This window comes from Eumetopias jubatus, unplaced genomic scaffold (genome assembly GCF_037043125.1).
Source record: "Eumetopias jubatus isolate StellerSeaLion01/CBP00866 unplaced genomic scaffold, mEumJub1_p1.0 scaffold_11, whole genome shotgun sequence".
Taxonomy (NCBI): Eukaryota; Metazoa; Chordata; class Mammalia; order Carnivora; family Otariidae; genus Eumetopias; species Eumetopias jubatus.
The window spans coordinates 118,430,998-118,449,509 of record NW_028274817.1 but is presented as its reverse complement, the minus strand read 5'-3'; the positions used below and the strand labels follow the sequence as shown (position 1 = coordinate 118,449,509).

Here is an 18,512-nt window from a genome sequence, read left to right as displayed (position 1 = left end):
CTCAGACAGTGTGTCCAGTGCTATCTGTGGTGATTGCCTTGACGGTCAAACACCAAACATTTACTGAGCGCTAAAGATGGGTTAGGAACTGGGGCTGTACCATTGAATAAAGGAGACAAGAATCCCGCCCTCGTGGCACTTTTATTCTACCGGCTGTTGGGATGTTTAGGTGGGGTTAGGTGAGAACTTTGAGTAAGAAGATACACCAAATAGCTCAGAGTCCTGTATTTTTTCGGGCTCTTTTGTCTGTTACTTGTAGTTAATTTCATTCATCTCATTTCTCTTTCTGAGTTGTTGCTTTTGTTACCGCTCAGCCTACCACGATTTTTTTTTCTTTTAGTTGATTTAGACTTTTTTTTCTTTCTTTCTTTCTTTTTAAGATTTTATTTATTTATTTGACAGAGAGAGACACAGCGAGAGCAGGAACACAAGCGGGGGGGTGGGGGGGTGGAGTGGGAGAGGGAGAAACAGGCTTCCCGCCGAGCAGGAAGCCCGATGCGGGGCAGATTTAGACTTTCTTGCCTAGTATTTGGGTCCTTGCTATTGTAATCTGCATGATATGATCACTAGATTTGTTATAAATGTGAAAGAAAAATAAGACACACTAGGCTTTGAGTGAATTCCTGAGTTGTGGGTGAGTGGCTCTTGCTGTCTTCTCCACCCCCGTCCCCCAATTATTTTTGTATTTCTAGATAGCTGAGGTCCTTAGATGTGTGAGTCATTCATTGGCATTTAATAAATAGTTACTAAGCACATACTATGTGCCAAATACTATTCCAGGAGCTAGAGGATATAGGATATAAGACGTGCATTATGATGTATGCTCTGACAGCTAGGAGAAAGTACAAGAGTTTGTAATACTCTGTGCTAGACAGAGAAGCATTTGCAAAGGCACCTCACCAGGTGGGGGGTGGGGGGTTTAGGGAAGGGTGTGGAATCTGGAAGGTGATGAGGCGCGTTTCATCGTGAACTCGTAACATTTGACATGCTTCTGAGATGTACAAGTGGAAACATCCTGGAGATAGCTGGCATTCCTCTTGTCTCTCATTGCCTAACAAACCACTCCAAAACTTAATGGCTTAAAATAACAACAGTGTATTATTTCTCACAATTCATTAGGTTTTCGGGACAGTTCCACTGCTGGTTTTGCTTGAGTTCACTCATATGGCTGCATTCATCTGGGACGACAGCTAGGCTGGAAGGTCCAATAGAGCCTCACACGCTTGTTTGGCAGTGGCTCTCTGCTTGGCTGGGGTAGCTCGGTTCTTGTCCATGTGGTCTCTGATCCTGCAGGACACCAGATTGGCTTTCTTCCTTTCATGGTCTCTGAGCAGCATTCCAAGGCTTTGGAAGCAAAAGTGACAAGGCTTCGTTAGGCCCAGCTTTGGGAGGCACATAAGTGATTTCAGCTACAAGCAGTTTTCAAGACCAGCCCAGCTTTGAGGGATTGGGAAACAGACTCATTTTCTTATAGGGAGGAGCACAAAGGCACCTTGCAAAGGGTCTTTGCACACAGGACGGGAAGACGTCATGGCCACATTTTATAATATATTGCAGTCGGAGAGATGCTTCTGAAGCTCAAGTGATTCGGGTGGAAGATAGAGATTTGGAAGTTATTGATGTACAAATTAAAGGCTTCTAAATCCTGGTTGCACATCCGATTCCCCTGTGGAACAGGGCGGTTTTCCATATGCTCCACATGCAATAATGGTGATTCTTTTTTTTAAGCAGACTCCCGCTTTGCATGGAGCCCAACACGGGGCTTGAACTCCTGACCCTGAGATTAAGACCTGAGCTGAAATCAAGAGGCAAAGGCTTCACCAGCTGAGCCACCCAGGAGCCCCAGTAATGGCGATTGTTATGCAAGAAAGAGATATCCCCCTGGGGACTCAGTGGTAGAGCATGCGGCTTTTGATTTCAGGTCAGTCCTGAGTTCAAGCCTCACATTGGGCATAGAGCTTACTTTAAAAAAAAGAGAGAGGGACGCCTGGGTGGCTCAGTCGTTAGGCGGCTGCCTTCAGCTCAGGTCATGAGCCCAGGGTCCTGGGATCGAGCCCCGCATCGGGCTCCCCGCTCGGCGGGAAGCCTGCTTCTCCCTCTCCCGCTCCCCCTGCTTGTGTTCCCTCTCTCACTGTGTCTCTCTCTGTCAAATAAATAAATGAAATCTTAAAAAAGAAAGAGAGAGAGAGAGATGCCCCAAAATGTTGGGTGGGAGAACACAGGACTTCACAGCAAAAGAAAACTTACTAGATACCAACAAGTAAAGAATCCAGTCTTACTTCCTGCGGTGATTCTATGGAAACTAGGTTAACAAATTGGCTTTCATCCCTAGTCTTAACCACAATGCTCATTGCCCACATGAAGATTTATTGTGTTCAATAAAGAATTTGTAATAAAATTAAAACTTCATGAATTCCTAAATAGCTTCTTTAGTGTTCTAAAACAAAAAGTGGTGTATTTGTTTCTTTCCCAGAATTCATTCAGACATGAGCTGGGTTCAGAGCCCTCACTTGCCATTAACTATCGTGGACAAGATGGACTTCACCCTGCTAGTCATCTGTTGGTATTGGATACCAGAGAAATGAGGGAAGTCTCCTGAGGTAGTTAGAGGACAGTCCGGAAGAGCCCTGAACACGAAAATGTTGCTTAGAGGAAAGGGAACTTTACTATATCTTAGTTAGTGTTCTTAACTCCCTAGTGCTGTCCTGTCCAACAGTAGCCACTAGGCACATGTGTGTATTCATATTAATTTTAAATTCATTACATTACATAAAATGAAAAATTGAGTTCCTCATTTGCACCAGCCATATTTCTTTTTCTTTTTTTTATTATGTTAATCACCATACATTACATCATTAGTTCTTGATGTGGTGTTCCACGATTCATTGTTTGTGCATAACACCCAGTGCTCCACGCAGAACGTGCCCTCCTTAATACCCATCACCAGGGTAACCCATCCCCCCACCCCCCTCCCCTCTAGAACCCTCAGTTTGTTTTTCAGAGTCCATCGTCTCTCACGGTTCATCTCCCCCTCCGATTCCCCCGCCTTCATTTTTCCCCTCTTTTTTTTTTTTTTTTTTTACGTAGGCTCCACACCCAGTATGGGGTTTGAACTCACAACCCTGAGATTGAGTCACATGCTCCAGGGGTGCCTGGGGGGCGCAGTCAGTTAAGGTGCCTGACTCTTGGTTTCAGCTCAGGTCGTGGTCTCTGGGTCATGAGATTGATCTCTGCGGGGCCCTGCGTTCAGCACAGAGTCTGCTTAGAACTTTCTCTCCCTCTACCTCTGACCTCCCCCCCACCGCTTTCTCTCTCTCCAAAATAAATAAATAAATCTTTAAAAAAAAAAAGGTCACATGCTCCACTGACTGAGCCAGTCATGTTTCAAGTGCTCGATAGCTACATGTGACCAGTAGGTACCATCTTGGACAGTGCAGATGTACATTTTCCATCAATGTGGAAAGTTCTATTGGAAAGCACCTTTCTGACATGTCTTGTCCAATTAAGAATAAAACAGGTGGGGCATCTGGGTGGCTCAGTTAAGTGTCTGCCTTCAGCTCGGGTCATGATCTTGGGGTCCTGGAATCGAGCCCCACATCGGGCTCCCTGCTCAGCAGAGAGTCTTCTTCTCCCTTTCTCTCTCCCTCTGCCTCTCCCCCTGCTCGTGCTCGCTCTCTTTCTCTCTCTCAAATAAATAAATAAAATCTTTAAAAAAAAAAAAGAATAACACAGGTAATGCCAGTGTTAGATCTCCATGATGTGGATTAAAATTAAGGGTAAAGGGTAATTTCCTATGTGATCTAAAATACCCATTGCGATGCATTGTGGATCAATTAAAATAGATTTTAGGTGGAGACTGGGGATCGAGAATAAAATATGATTATATTCAAGACCATTTGTGAATAAAAAGAGTTTAGATATAGGTTACATACCGATGGACTTAAGAGAAAACCTAACCAAGCGGGAATGAAGGGCCCAAACTAACAAAATAAAATCTAACAAGGCTAAATGTAAATGCTTATATTGTTAACTTAAATCAGGGCTTGACAAACTTTGTAAAGAGCCAGTTAATAAATATTTTTGACTTTGCAGGCCAGCCAGTTTCTGTTGTAACTACTCCACTCTGACACTGTAGCATGAATGCAGCCATAGACAGTATGTAAAAAATTGTACGGGGCTATGTTCCCATAAAACTTTATTTACCAAGAACGGTGGTGGGCTGGACTTGGTGTGCTGGCTATAGTTTATTGACCCTTGCGCTCGGTCAGTTGTTCATGTGCAAAATGAGGAAGTTCGGCCTAACAGCTATTCACCTGACAGTGTCCTGGGGGTCTTTGGTTGGCTGGGGGCTTGACTTGAGCCAGTTGCCTTAGGGAATGCCATTTATGTCTATGTTAAGAGACATGTTCCATCCAAAGCCAGAGAATGAAGAATTCTATTATAGTTTACAATAGGAGTTTACGGTCAGTTTGGATATTGACAATCTGTATGTTGCATGGGATGTTCAAGGATTTGGAAAGTGAGCAAGAGGAGAATGGAAGGAACTGGGGTCTAACTTAATGATGGCGAATTATTGCCAGATGTGAGTATAGCTGTCCTCAAGTATCTGAAGTCCTGCCACATGGCAGGAGGTGTGATTTATCTGAATAATTCTAGAGATTAAAAATAGAACCAATAGGTACAAGTTTATAAAAGGAGAACTTTAAGAATATTATAGTTGTTTCGGGGGCACCTGGCTGGCTTAGTCAGTAGGGTTGTGAGTTCAAGCCCCACGTTGGGTGTGGAGCCTACTTAAAATGAATAAATGAATGAATAAATGAATGACCATTATAGTTGTTTCCAAAATGGGCTACCTTACAAAGTAGTTTTCCACAACCGAAGGGTTTTAGAAAAAGGATGTATAGTTATCTATGAGTTGATTGAAGAATTTGTACTAAAAATGGGTGGAAGGTTATAAAGACAGTCATCTAAGTTGTTGTTCTACTTTCAGATTAGAACTAAATGGCATGTAGAGACATCTCAACCCTAAGTAGCTTAAAGAAAAAAGAAAATCTAGGGGCGCCTGGGGGGCTCAGTCGGTTAAGTGCCCCACTCTTGGTTTCAGCTCTGGTCATGATCTCGGGGGTGTGGGATCAGGCTCCGTGCTCAGCGTGAAGTTTGCTTGTCCCTCTCCCTCTGCTCTTCCCCCTGCTCGCGTGCTCTCTCTCTCTCAAATAAATAAGTAAAATCTTTAAAAAAAAAAGAAAGAAAGAAAGAAAGAAAGAAAGACAGAAAGAAAATCTATCGGCTTACACAACTAAAAGCACCCAGGATAGGTCTGACTTCCGACGTGGCTGGGTCCAGAGGTCTTACCGAAGTCTTTAGGTCAGGCTGGCTACATAATTTGTGGGGCTGAGGACAAAATAAAAATGCAGGGTCCCTTGGTCAAAAAACAAGAATATCGAAATGGTGACAGCATAGCATTAAGTCAAGGGAGGGGCCCTTCCAAACAGAAGGCTCTATGCAACTTCACCGGCCGCGGGCCCATGAGGCCGGCCCTGTCTCTCCATCTTTGCCTCTCGCCTGTAGTTTTCTCTAGGTTAGTCCCATTTTTCAGCAGCCTTTGTTCACTGGCAGCTCAAGGCTTGTATTTTTTTTAGCTGCAGAAGAGTGTCCCTCTCTCCTGGTAATAGCAGCAGATACCAGATAATTTCAAATAAACTTTTCTTGTCTCTGATTTCGAATACACGGTGGTGCTCCCTTTGGCCAGGACTGGTGACCTTGGTTACCCCCAAATCCGAGAGCAGAGTCAGCACTACTCAACCCATAAGGACCACGAGAGAGAGGGATAGTTCCAAAATGAAAAACACGGAGGAGTTACTTGAAGAAGGGGTAATGCATGCAGAGTAGTCCAATAAGAAATGTCTACTCTGTTTAGCAAACAACTGTGAGTGATAATGAGGTGACCACTCAGAGTAAGAGAAAGTCTTAATTTGGAAATCTTGCCAATAACTGAACAGATTCCCTTCACTCTAAAGAGTTGGCTCAATTTTAAAATTCAGTTTTCTCAGGTATGCAAGCAAGATTTTTCCTGTCTCATGTATATTCAGTATAACATTTGTATTCTTAGCCTTATTCTTACTTAAAAAAACTATCTGTCAAGATTCTGAGATCCAACACCTATTGCCCTGCCTTGAAATTATTTTAATCAAAGAAGAATATTCCCTGGAACCCTATTATATTTTCCAGGCCCATCTTTCATTTAAGACTGTTCAGTTTCTTAGGAGAGGAAATACATATCTATGTTAGTCATTATTTTCTGTACTGGTCAGTCCTGCTGCTGAGTCAGTACATTGTTTAATAAGTACTGCTCAAAACTTGACATTTTTGGTGAAATCACGAGTCTGATGCCTGAAAAGGTGAAGAGAACCAGGTAGCACGAGGAGCATGGAGCCTTGTCATTGTAATGGAATCACCCACCCCACGTGCAAATCAGCTCAGCCAGGACATCCCTTCTAATCCAGTGGTATCTGACCTTATTTTTCTTGTCAAATTTGACACCTTGGGGCATCTGACTTAACTAACAATTATATTTCGGTCAGTTTATCAGGGGAGGCGGGGGATAGTTGGTTACACTCTGCCCCGGCTACAGTTCCATGCAGTTCATGGAGAACCCTTTTCTGAAGTAAGCTGCACAGAGGCAGAAGTTAAACACAGGGTCTCTGCTGCTGGACTTCTGGGGTTTGACGCCTGGTCCTGCCATTCACAAGCTGTGTTTCCTTGGGTCAGTTTACCTCTCTGAGCTTGCTTTCTCTTATTTGTAGAAATGTCATTGTTGCGATCTATGTATGTTTATATACATAGATAAATATTATATACTTATAGTATATAAACCCACAGCGTGAACACATTACAAAGTACTCCCTTCCGGGGCGCCTGGGTGGCTCAGTCGGTTAAGCGTCTGTCTTTGCCTCGGGTCATGATCCCGGCGTCCTGGGATCCAGCCCTGCACAGGCTCCCTGCTCGGGGAACCTGCTTCTCCCTCTGCCTCTGCCCCTCCCGCTGCCCCTGCTTGTGCTCGCTCTCTCGCTCTCTCAAATAAATAAATAAAATCCTTAAAAAAAAAAAAAAGGAGAGACCCACCACACCTGCTGAGACTCATAGGATACATTTTTCTGGGTCATTCAACTAGGATGCTAGCATAGAAAATGAAATGGGGGGCGCCTGGGTGGCTCAGATGGTTAAGCGTCTGCCTTCGGCTCGGGTCATGATCCCAGGGTCCTGGGATCGAGTCCCACATTGGGATCCCTGCTAGGCAGGGAGCCTGCCTCTCCATCTTCCTCTGCCCCTCTCTGTCTCTCTCTCTGTGACTCTCATGAATAAATAAATAAAAAACATTAAAAAAAAAAAAGAAAATGAAATGGGAATGCCTTGACCTGCTCTTAATATAAACAAGTTATCAATTACTAATATGCTTGCCTAAGCTGACACATGCCTTCACATTGGCTGACTTCTGCCCAACATCTGTCCTTAACCAGCATGGCTCATCCTCCCCAAATCTATGAGGCATAAATCTACATTAATTGAAAGTTCAAGATGATAGTTTTTTTTTGCCTCCTTTTTCCTATTTCAAAGATCCTCACTAGAATAGAGAAGTCCTAAAGCTTTTGGGAAAAGAAGAGCTATTTCGAGGAAGACTTAATTTTCTGTTCTTTAACCTAGACATTGAAATCTGGCCTAATAATTACATGAAATAATTTTCTCCCCAAATATTCAGATTTTTTTTCCCCACTGTACAGGCTTGTGCTTAGCTTTGGTTGGTCTTAAAGATTTTTAATATAAATTGTAGAGTATAAGGGCTTAATCCCTTCCTTCTATCTTCCAAGGAGGTAACTTTAACATTTCTCCCCACGGATAGGCACTTTAGAGTCCGTGGCTTTTTAAGACAAGCACACCAGTCTAGGGCTCTTCAGAATATAAATAGAAGCACTGAAAACACACTTGGAGTTTTCTAAATTGACTTCCCTGAACTAAGTTAGAAATTAAAGTTGGATTGAGGTGCCTGTTTGGGGCTCATTAAGTCTTGTAGTGTTTTCTCCGAAATGGCAGGTCTCCCGGGACAAATCAAGGAAATGTTATCTGTAAATTCCTTGAAAATCAGAAGGGCACAATTTTCTGATAATCTTTAATTATTCTTCACTAGGACTGCATATTGAAAATGGAGCACATCACCTGGGTAGGAGGTGACGCATGAAAGGAAAAAAAGATGGAAAGAAACGTTCATGTGTGAATTCACTCACAAAGCAGTCTGTGGCCCAGTTGGGTTTTTTTTTAAAGTCCCAGGCTACTTTCGTCTCTTTGCTAACAGAACTACACCGATTTAAAACATACCACAGCTTTAGGAAACAGGAATAAAAATCCTGAACATCAAACAAATGCACATTTGGAAGCAGCCTTTTGAAAAATAGTTGCCTGACTAAACCTACAGAGATGGCCCTGAGTGTCCTGCGCATTCCTACACTGCGTAGGACACTATCACTGAGTTTGATTTCAAAGTTCAAGTCATTGTCTCCAGGGGCCGCTCACATACTGAAAGGGATAAATACCCCCACTACATGCTCGGCCTTGAAACAAATTGTAATGAAAACCGTCACCCGTAGCTACAAAAAAATTAAAGTAAGAGTTCTGCCAATCCATTTTCCCTCCGTAAGCCATCAAGGGCACCAACATCGCACATTTCCCCCAGTCAATGCTCATGTAAAAACTAAGGTTTCTGTTATATAAGGATGTCTCATGGCAAATGGGTGAGGCAACACGCAATTCCTCAGCTCCTACTTCAAAGGACTCATTCAAGTTTTAGGTAAAGGATGGGCGTAGTCCCCATGGAAGCTGTTATTGACCATGGATGAGCAAAAGACTCCCGTGTGGAGATTTTTTTTTTAAGATTTTATTTATTTATTTGACACAGAGAGAGATAGTGAGAGAGAGAGCACAAGCAGGGGGAGTGGCAGGCAGAGGGAGAGGGAGAAGCAGACTCCCCGCTGAAGAAGGAGCCCGATGCGGGGCTCGATCCCAGGACCCTGGGATCATGACCCGAGCTAAAGGCAGACACCTAACCAACTGAGCCACCCAGGCTCAGTGTGGAGATTTTATAGAGTCTAGGTGCCCAGGCGTCACCTGACACCCACCAAATCAGAATTCTGGGGATGGTGTTCTGACATGGGTACAAAATTAACCCCCAACAAGTGAATCTCATTAAGAATTAGTGGAGCAAGATGAAACCAAGAACCTTCTCTTGCACCGTTAGACCTCATGCCAGGGCCGACTCTTGGAACAGTCCTTCCACACCTGTAATCACCCATCCTCCTCGCCCGCATCTTTTCTTCCCCCTCGGCTCACTCCCTCTCACAATTGCTGGAATGGAAAATACCTCAAAGGGGCAACCTGTTCACTGATTCATTTTTAAAATGTCATTGCAGGGGCGCCTGGGTGGCTCAGCTGGTTGAGTGTCCCACTCTTGATTTCGGCTCGGGTCGTGATCTCAGGATCATCAGATCCAGCCCTGCTTCAGGCGCCACACTCAGCGGGGAGTCTGCTTCCCTCCCTCTCCCTCTGCCCTCCCTGCTCCCAACTCCTGTGTGTGTGTGCTCTCTCTCTCTCAAAGAAACAAATCTTTTTTAAATTATTTTTTTAAGATTTTTTTTATTTATTCATTCGAGACACAGAGATACAGAGAGAGAGAGAGAGAGAGAGAGAGAGAGAGCACGAGCAGGGGAAGAGGCAGGGGGAGAAGCAGACTCCCCGCTGAGCCAGGAGCCGGATATGGGGCTCGATCCCAGGACCCTGGGATCATGACTCGAGCCAAAGGCAGATGCTTAACCATCTGAGCCACCCAGGCGCCCCAAACAAATCTTTTTTAAAAAAATTAAAAAAAAAATATGGGGCACCTGGGTGGCTCAGTTGGTTAAGCGACTGCCTTTGGCTCAGGTCATGATCCTGGAGTCCCAGGATCGAGTCCCGCATCGGGCTCCCTGCTGCTCAGTGGGGAGTCTGCTTCTCCCTCTGACCCTCCTCCCTCTCATGTGCTCTCTCTCTCTCTCTCATTCTCTCTCTCTCAAATAAATAAGTAAAATCTTTAAAAAATAAAAATAAAAAAAAATAAAATGTCATTGCAAATGTAAGCAATTCTGGCCTCCATAAGTAACAAAGGGGAAAAATGGAGTGCTAATGCTGGTGATAGTTTAAGGAACTCAAGTTTATTCCCAGGGGCTCCATTTATCAAATCCCACTATAACTTTATTGCATATTCACCAGAAATCATTACATTTTGGTAGTTTTTGAATTACATTACCCCTGGTCATAAAATTCCCTCTAATAAGAAATCACGGCTGTCAAGTCCAATCTGATTAAGGGGAATGACAGATGATCTGCAGAGTTGCAGATGATGTTTTTGGCTACCCATTACTTCACATTTGAAAGATGATTAATTGATTATAAAAGGAAACCCATAGGTACAATTACAGGGCCCCACACCATAAATAATTTTAAAGGCGAGTAATCTGTATTTTTTGTGTCTTTTATTGTTTGCATACAGTTCCTTGCATTGCCTCTACCCCAAGGCATTTAAACTCTGTACTTCATGTAAAACACCTGTTAAAAATCTCACCAGCGGGGCGCCTGGGTGGCTCAGTCGTTAAGCCTCTGCCTTTGGCTCAGGTCATGATCCCAGGGTCCTGGGATCGAGTCCCACATCCAGCTCCCTGCTCAGCGGAGAGCCTGCTTCTCCCTCTCCCTCTGCACCTCCCCCTGCTCATGCTCTCTCTATCTCTCTGTCTCAAATGAATAAATAAAAAAAAAATCTTAAAAAAAAAATCTCACCAGCAATGCACACCATGATCATAAGACTAGAATTAGAGTCCTCCCTGCTAATATCTAGAATGCCTGTGTCTCGTGAAGCATGGCATTCTCTTCAAACAAGAAAGCAGGGGTAGTCTGTTCTTCCTTCCTACTGTCATACTTTTATAGTACTTGCGAGTGGCTGGGATCTTTGGTTTTAAAAAATGGCTCCATATAATAATTATTAATTTTTAAATGGAATCTCCCAGGGCCTCCTGGCTGGCTTAGTCGGTAGAGCATGTGACTCTTGATCTTGGGGTTGTGAATTTGAACCCCACGTTGGGTGTAGAGATTACTTAAAAATAGCAATCTTTAAATGGAATCTCCCAAAGTGCTTGTTGGTGCTGTTTTCTATTTTACTTACTATATGTCATATGACAATACGACAGTATCCCAAAGAAAGGACTTAAATAATTTTTGGTGATGACAGCCATAGTATATTTTGATACCTTGGCTATTCAAAATTGGCAACAGTGACTTCCTAACAACAAAATACTAAAGAAAGCCGAGGCTCAAATGTGTCTTTGGTATGTGACATGATGATAGAAAGAGAATTTCATTAAGAGGAAAATAAATAATGATGTTTCTGTTCATAGAATGAAAACTGGGCTGTGAATTCTCTCTTTTTTTAAGATTTTTTATTTATTTATTAGAGAGAGAGCGAGCACAAGGGGGGACAGGGGAAAGGGAGAAGCAGACTCCCCACTGAGCCAGGAGCCTGACGTGGGGCTTGATGCCAGGGCCTGAGCCGAAGGCAGACGTTTAACTGACTGAGCCACCCAAGCGCCCCTGGGCCATGAATTCTGCGAAGGAAATAAAACTATGTTATAACTGTCTTTTTATATGGAATTTTCCCACTCTCTCTACCTGCACCATTGCACAGTATCTTTTTTCTCCAACAGTATCTTTTTCTCCACCTACTTTTTGGGAGAAAACTATATCCACAAGCGCGTCAATACATCTTCATATTTTCCCTGTAATCTTTCATGTGTACCTCCTCAAAGACCGTGCACAGCAGTGAGTATAGGGAGCTAAAGTAAGGAGTTTCTATGAGGGGCATCTAGAAAATCTGAATACATCTTACCTGTATATGAAAATGCAGCATAATTTTCTCTCCTCTGATTATTGAAAGAAGATAATAGAGCGGAAAAGGTGGCAGTTATGTAAGTAAATAGGCTTTTTGGAGGAACTATTTTGGAAGACACTGGCCACCTGATAATAAACAAGTGGTGTACCCAGGTCCTTATGCCTTGAATGCACTTGCCCATGTGCCACCATTCCTATTTGTCCTTCTCAACCAGATTCCATTGTTTTTGATGAGGCCTTCCCTACTCCTCCCTGTCCCTTCATAAAGTTTTTACATTATCGACTGTATCATACTGTATTTTAGTTGTCTCCAAGTCAGTCTTCTCTAAACAAGTGGATGAAATTTACTTTTGCTTCCACAGAAAAACTAAAAACCAAAAGTTGGTTCTTTGAAAACATTGATAAAATCAATAAGCCTCTAGCTAGGCTAACTAAGGAAAAAAGAGAGAAGACGCAAATTACCAATGTCAGAATTGAAAGAGGGCACATCACTACAGATCCCGTGGACATTTAAAAAATAATAAAAAAATATTATGAAAACCTCGGTGCTTACAGATATGAAATGGACCAATTCCTTGAAGGATACAATCTGCCAAATCTCACACAAGAAGAAATAATCTGAATAGGCCTATAACTATTTTTTAAATTTTTATTTATTTATTTATTTGAGAGAGAGAGAACGAGAGAGCATGAGCACGCATGCTTGAGTTGGGGAGGGGCAGAGGGAGAGAGAAAATTTCAAGCGGACTCTGTACTGAGCATGGAGCCAGACGTGGGGCTTGATCTCATGACCTTGAGATCATGACCTGAGCCAAAATCAAGAGTCGGGTGCTTAACCGACTGAGCCACCCTGTGCCCCTGAATAGGCCTATAACTATTAAAGACATTGAATCAATAATTAATAACCTTCCTAAATAGGGAGCACCAGGTCCAGATGAATGGTGAGTTCTACTACCAAACATTTAAGGAAGAAATGATACCAATTCTCTACAATCTCTTCCCGAAGATAGAAGCAGAGGGAATACTTCCTGTTTCTGAGGCCAACATTACCCTAATATAAAAATCAGAACAGAAAAAGAAAACACAAAAACAAACAAAAAAACAGACAAAGACATTATAAGAAAACTACAGGCCAATAACTCTCATGAACACAGATGCAAAAATCCTCAACAAAATATCAGCAAATTGAAACTAACAATGTATAAAAAGAATTATATACCATGACCAAGTGGGATTTACCCCAGGTAAGCAAGGCTGCGTCAGTGTTTGAAAATTAGTGTAATCAATCACATCAATAGGCTAAAAAAGAAAAATCACATGATTGTTTCAATAGATTGAGAAGAAGCATTTAACAAAAACCAATACCCATTTATATGGGAACTCTCCGTACCTTCCGTTCAATTTTGCTGTGAACTGAAAACTACTCTAAAAACTAAAGGTTATTGGGGTGCCTGGGTGGCTCAGTGGGATTGAGAATCGCATCTCAGTGGGGAGTCTGCTTGGAGATTCTTTCCCTCTGTCCCTCCTGTGAGTCAGGCACGCGTGGGCAGTGCTTGCTCTCTCTTCCTCTCTCTCTCAAATAAATAAATAAATGTTAAAAAAAAATAAAGCCATGTCTTATTTAAAAAGTAAAAAAATTAAAAATAAAGGCTATTAAAAATCAATTAAATCACCAATTGCTTATGAATCAACTCTTTCTTTATGAGAGAGCTTTCCCTTCAAGGCATTATGCGTCTTCTTTGGGTTTGGTTTGAATGAGCTGTCTCTTCTCTGCTGGTTGAATCGACTTTATCACATTTTGAAACACAACCAAAATTTCTGGGCACATTCTTCCAACTGGAGCTCAGAGCCCTGTGGTGGCACTGCAGTGACTGGCCTCCACGCCCCTGGATACCATGTGACCTGGACATCCACGATGATTTAATTAAGTTGCCTTTGTTATTTCTGTGCTGGTATAGAGGAGAGGCAGTATTCTTTAGGTACCAACAGGCGTTTTGCAGCTCTGCACGTAGCAAGCTGTTGGTGTGGGTGGCTGATAAGTGGGGAGCGTGTGCAAAGTTGGCAGCAGCACTGCACACTAAAGCAGGGTCTGATGTGGTGGGAGGAAGGGAATTGTGAATTTTGCACGATCGCTTCTCCTTCACTTGTCAGTCAGGCATGACAGAGGATGATCCGCCTTGTCATCTGTTTCCCCTACCTCTAAAGAGGACCATTTGGGTGCATCTGCAGTAAGTGTTTCCAAGTTGAACCAGGCGTGTGCCAAATGTTGAACGGTGATCCCCCAACTTTAGCGTCCATCCGAATCACCTGGAGTGCTTCTTATAATTGGATCCTGGGCCCATCCCCAGAGCGTCTGATTCATTAGTTTTGGGGTAGGCCTGAGAATTTGCATTTTTAACAAGTTTCCACACGATGCCGATGCTGCTAGTCTAGGGACTACAGCTTAAGAACTTCTTCTCCATGGGGCACCCGGCTGGCTCAGTCAGAGGAGCGTGCGCCTCTTGATCTTGGGGTTGTGGGTTCGAGCCCCATGTTGGGTGTAGAGATTACTTAAAAGAGTAAAATCTGAAAAAAAAAAAAAAAAAGAACTGCTCTAGAAAAGGGTTCACCTTCTTCTGAGGAAGAACTCAGTAGAAGGTGTTAAGACACCATAAAGTAGCATATATGTTTATCTGACTTTTTATTAGTGGATACATAGCTGAGAACATTTTGTCTTGAAAGAAAATATAATGAGTGTTCCAGATTTAAAAAAGAGTGTGTGTCTGTCAAATAAATTAAAAAAAAATCTTAAAAAAAAAAGTGTGCATCTTCCTTTTAAGGCATTGGCAAAAATGGTACAAAATGAGAACAAAGAGCCAGCAGAAGGTGGAGAGCAATGTCAAATATGACAAATGGGAACTTTTGGTGCCTGGTTCCCAAATCAGTTCTTATGTTTTTCACCTATTCATTTGTCTCTGGATTGCTAGATGGTTTTCTCAGTTGTGCTATGGATTCTATGCAACACATGGACTCTATGCAACACATAATAAGCTTCTAGAATAAATCTATTAACTTCAAAAACTTTGTCATTTTCTTTCTTTTTTCTTTTTTAAGATTTCATTTTTAAGGAATCGCTACACCCAATGTAGGGCTCAAACCTGCAACCCCGAGATCAAGAATTGCATGCTCTACCGGCTGAGCCAGCCAGGCGCCCCTGTCATTTTCTGACTATGGCTTGATGACCCTCTTGAATTGTTGGTAACTAATCCCTTTTTTTCCTGCAGAATATTATCAAACATTCCTTTAATGTCAAAAATATCTAGGTGCTGTACATTCAGTTATTGCAACGAACATCCCTGCCTTTAGGGCCCCGGGCCAGTGTGAAATAGCAGGGGAAAGAGTAATTGCCAGGGGATTTATGCTAATTGGATAATTTGAAAAGTGTTTGTGTCTTTGGTAAAAGGCTAACCAATAGAGGCAGGTGAGATCTATATTTCTTTTTTCCATAACCCGGCATGTGGGTGGTATGTTATAGTGAAAGCAAGTCTCAGATCAGGGTTCGTATAGATGTTAATTAGTGAGCTGGCAAAAAAAGAAAGGAAAAGAAAAAAAGAACAGATTTGCTACCTCTTCCTTGTGAGGTTAGCGACATCCCTGCACAGTACCTGCCTGAAGAGTCCGCTTGGAAACAGACCTGGTGTCAGGTGTGTGGCCAACCGGGCACCGAGTCCTCTGTCCAGTGGGTAGTGGGTGAGGGTGAGGGGTGGGCGCAAGACCAGATGGTCTGGCAGAAATGAGAGTATCGCTCCCACACGGCTGTTCGGCTGCTGGTTTTGCCCACTTCCGGTTCTTGTCTCATGCAGGGGCAGTAGGGTCTGCTATCGTATTTCTGCAGTACCACTTCTTCGAGAACGAGGTCTGACACCCCTTATGCTGATGAACGAGCCCCTGGTGTGGATTTAGATAACACAGTTGAAGTGTGGATTCCTGATTAGGGGCTCTTAATTCTGACCTAATTAGCTTTAGGATATGGGTTAAAATTAACTTAGGTACCCATATACATACCACCTTTGTGTTCCAGTTATAAAAGAAAGCTAGCATAGGTGAGGCATACAGTTCTACGGGGGAACCGCAGAGAGATTTAAAACAATTTGGGGATGGCTGCCCCAGTATCAAGCGTACATGTTATAGGTGTTGGAGGTAAAGAAGTCTGGGGACTATTCGTGGTTACTGAAGTATCATTATATAAAATCTGGATGTTCTGTGTATGATTTAAGTTAGTATTTAAGAAAATGTTATAAAAGCCATCTTTTTAAAAAAGATTTTATTTATTTATTGGAGAGAGAGAGAGTGAATGGGAGGGAGAAGGAGAGAGAATCTGAAGCAGACTCCTCACCGAGCACAGAGCTCAACGTGGGGTTCGATCCCACGACCACGAGACCATGACCTGAGCAGAAACCAAGAGTCGGACACTCAACTGACTGAGCCACTCAGGCGCCCTAAGAAGTAGTCTTAGTGTTTTCTATTTTTTTTTAACTAAATGCTGCCCCCAGTATGGGGCTCAAACTCACGACCCTGAGTTCAAGAGTCATATGCTCTACTGACTGAGCCAGCCAGGTGCCCCAATTTTAGTGTTTTTTAATTCCATCTTGAAGACCCAGGATTTTAGATTCTTTAAGGAAAAAAAAAAAGAGCTAACGAGAGCAAAGCCATGCTGAAGAAGCCGGATGGATCTTTTTCAGAGGGAATACTGTTTCTTTTCACACTTTCCTGTTCCGAGCATAGCACTTGGATAGTGCTGATAGCAAGCCCTGCATTTAATCCTTGAAAACAATGACAACATCAAATGAAGTTCCCAATGCTGGCTTTCCCCTTTATCCGAGATCATTTAATTTGCCAAATAACTTGCATGAAAGACTGAGGCTGAAAGGTTAATAGAAGTCATGTTGCCTTTGGCTTAATTCTGTCCTTTCTCTTCATGCCATTTGATGGGCAGCTCCAACTTTTAAATTCAATGTCATGACCACATATATGTGTCTGTGTGTCTATATACATACCTGTGTGTTTGTGAAATACTGTATAGATTTTCTGTTTTTTTTGGGGGGGTCACTTTTCGCATTTTATTGGCTCAGGGGAGGGGCCTCCTCCATGTCACCGGGGGTGCTCACAAGTTCTTCAGCCACTCCAAGCTTGGGCCCTGGGGGTCCTGGGGGTGGCTGGGCACGTCGGGCATGTTCCCATCATCTCGGAGGGGCACTGGATAGTTGTAGGGCGTGGCCTGGTTGATCATGGTGGCGTATCTGGTGAAGGGGCTGAGGGTGGGCAGAATTAGAGCGAGGCCCCCGATGGTGAAGGACGCGACCAGCACCGGCTCCTTGGCCCAGGCATCCTTGAGGAAGGTGGCGAGTCTCCCGGCCATCCTGGTCGCAGCCGATTTTCTGGTTTTTAAAAAACACTGACTATACAGGCAGGTGAGTCAAAATTAAAATGAACTTGGAGAAGTGATTTATTTATTTCACCTAATTTTAAATTTTATTTTATCTCAAACTCTCAAATTTACTGGCTGGTTGTCTGGGAGTGCACTAATGTATAAATATCAATCCAAATAGTAGGCTATTGGGACAGTGGGATTGTTTTGGGGTCCAAAAGACTACCTGCATGGAGGCACCCAGCTAGCTCAGTCAGTAGAACATGTGACTCTTGATCCCAGAGTTGTGAGTTCAAGTCCACTCTGAGCATGGAGCCTACTTTAAAAAAAAAAAAAAAAGAAGGGCAAAAGACCACCCACGTGTTTGGTAATTTTCTAGAAGGACTCCTGGGGACTCAGCATAGAGTCGTGTGTATAGTTTTATTTATTTACTTATTACTGCTCCACAGCAAGGATGCGCATTGGAACCAGGGAGGGGAAAAGGCACAGGCAGGGTCTGGAAAAATCCATGCTGTCCCTGAATGAGGCCACACAGAGTGCTCTCTCCCCCAGCAGGACAATGCTCACATCCTGATGGTATTTCTGCCTTTTGGGAAAGGCCATCTGAGACTCAGTGCCTAGGGGTTTTATTGGTGTTTGGTCACACCATCACAAGGTCTGGCCACTATTACTGAAATTCAGGATTCCCCCAAGGAAAGCAGGTGTTTCGAGCCCCAGGTGGGCAAAACAACCTGTTAGCATAGGGAACTTTTCTGAAACTGAGATCCCAGAAGCCAGCCAGGGGCCACTCCTGCAAGCTGACCTGCCTTAAGATAACAAACAGCTCAGGCCAACTAGGTTAACCCTTTCCTGCAGAGATGTATACTTGTTAAAAATGCTATGTTGGGGCGCCTGGGTGGCTCAGTCGTTAAGCGTCTGCCTTCGGCTCAGGTCATGGTCCCAGGGTCCTGGGATCGAGCCCCGCATCGGGCGCCCTGCTCAGTGAGAAGCCTGCTTCTCCCTCTCCCACTCCCCCTGCTTGCGTTCCCTCTCTCACTGTGTCTCTCTCTGTCAAATAAATAAATACAATCTTTAAAAAAATAAAAAATAAAAATGCTATATTATCTTTTGTGTAACAATCTATAAATCTATCTATAGATTTATA

General features: G+C 43.2%; 1 pseudogene; it reads right to left on the bottom strand.

The window, feature by feature from the left end:
- Positions 1-17,038: 17,038 nt before the first annotated feature.
- On the bottom strand, positions 17,039-17,365 carry LOC114218104 (NADH dehydrogenase [ubiquinone] 1 alpha subcomplex subunit 3 pseudogene; annotated as a pseudogene).
- Between the last annotated feature and the right edge of the window lie 1,147 nt (positions 17,366-18,512).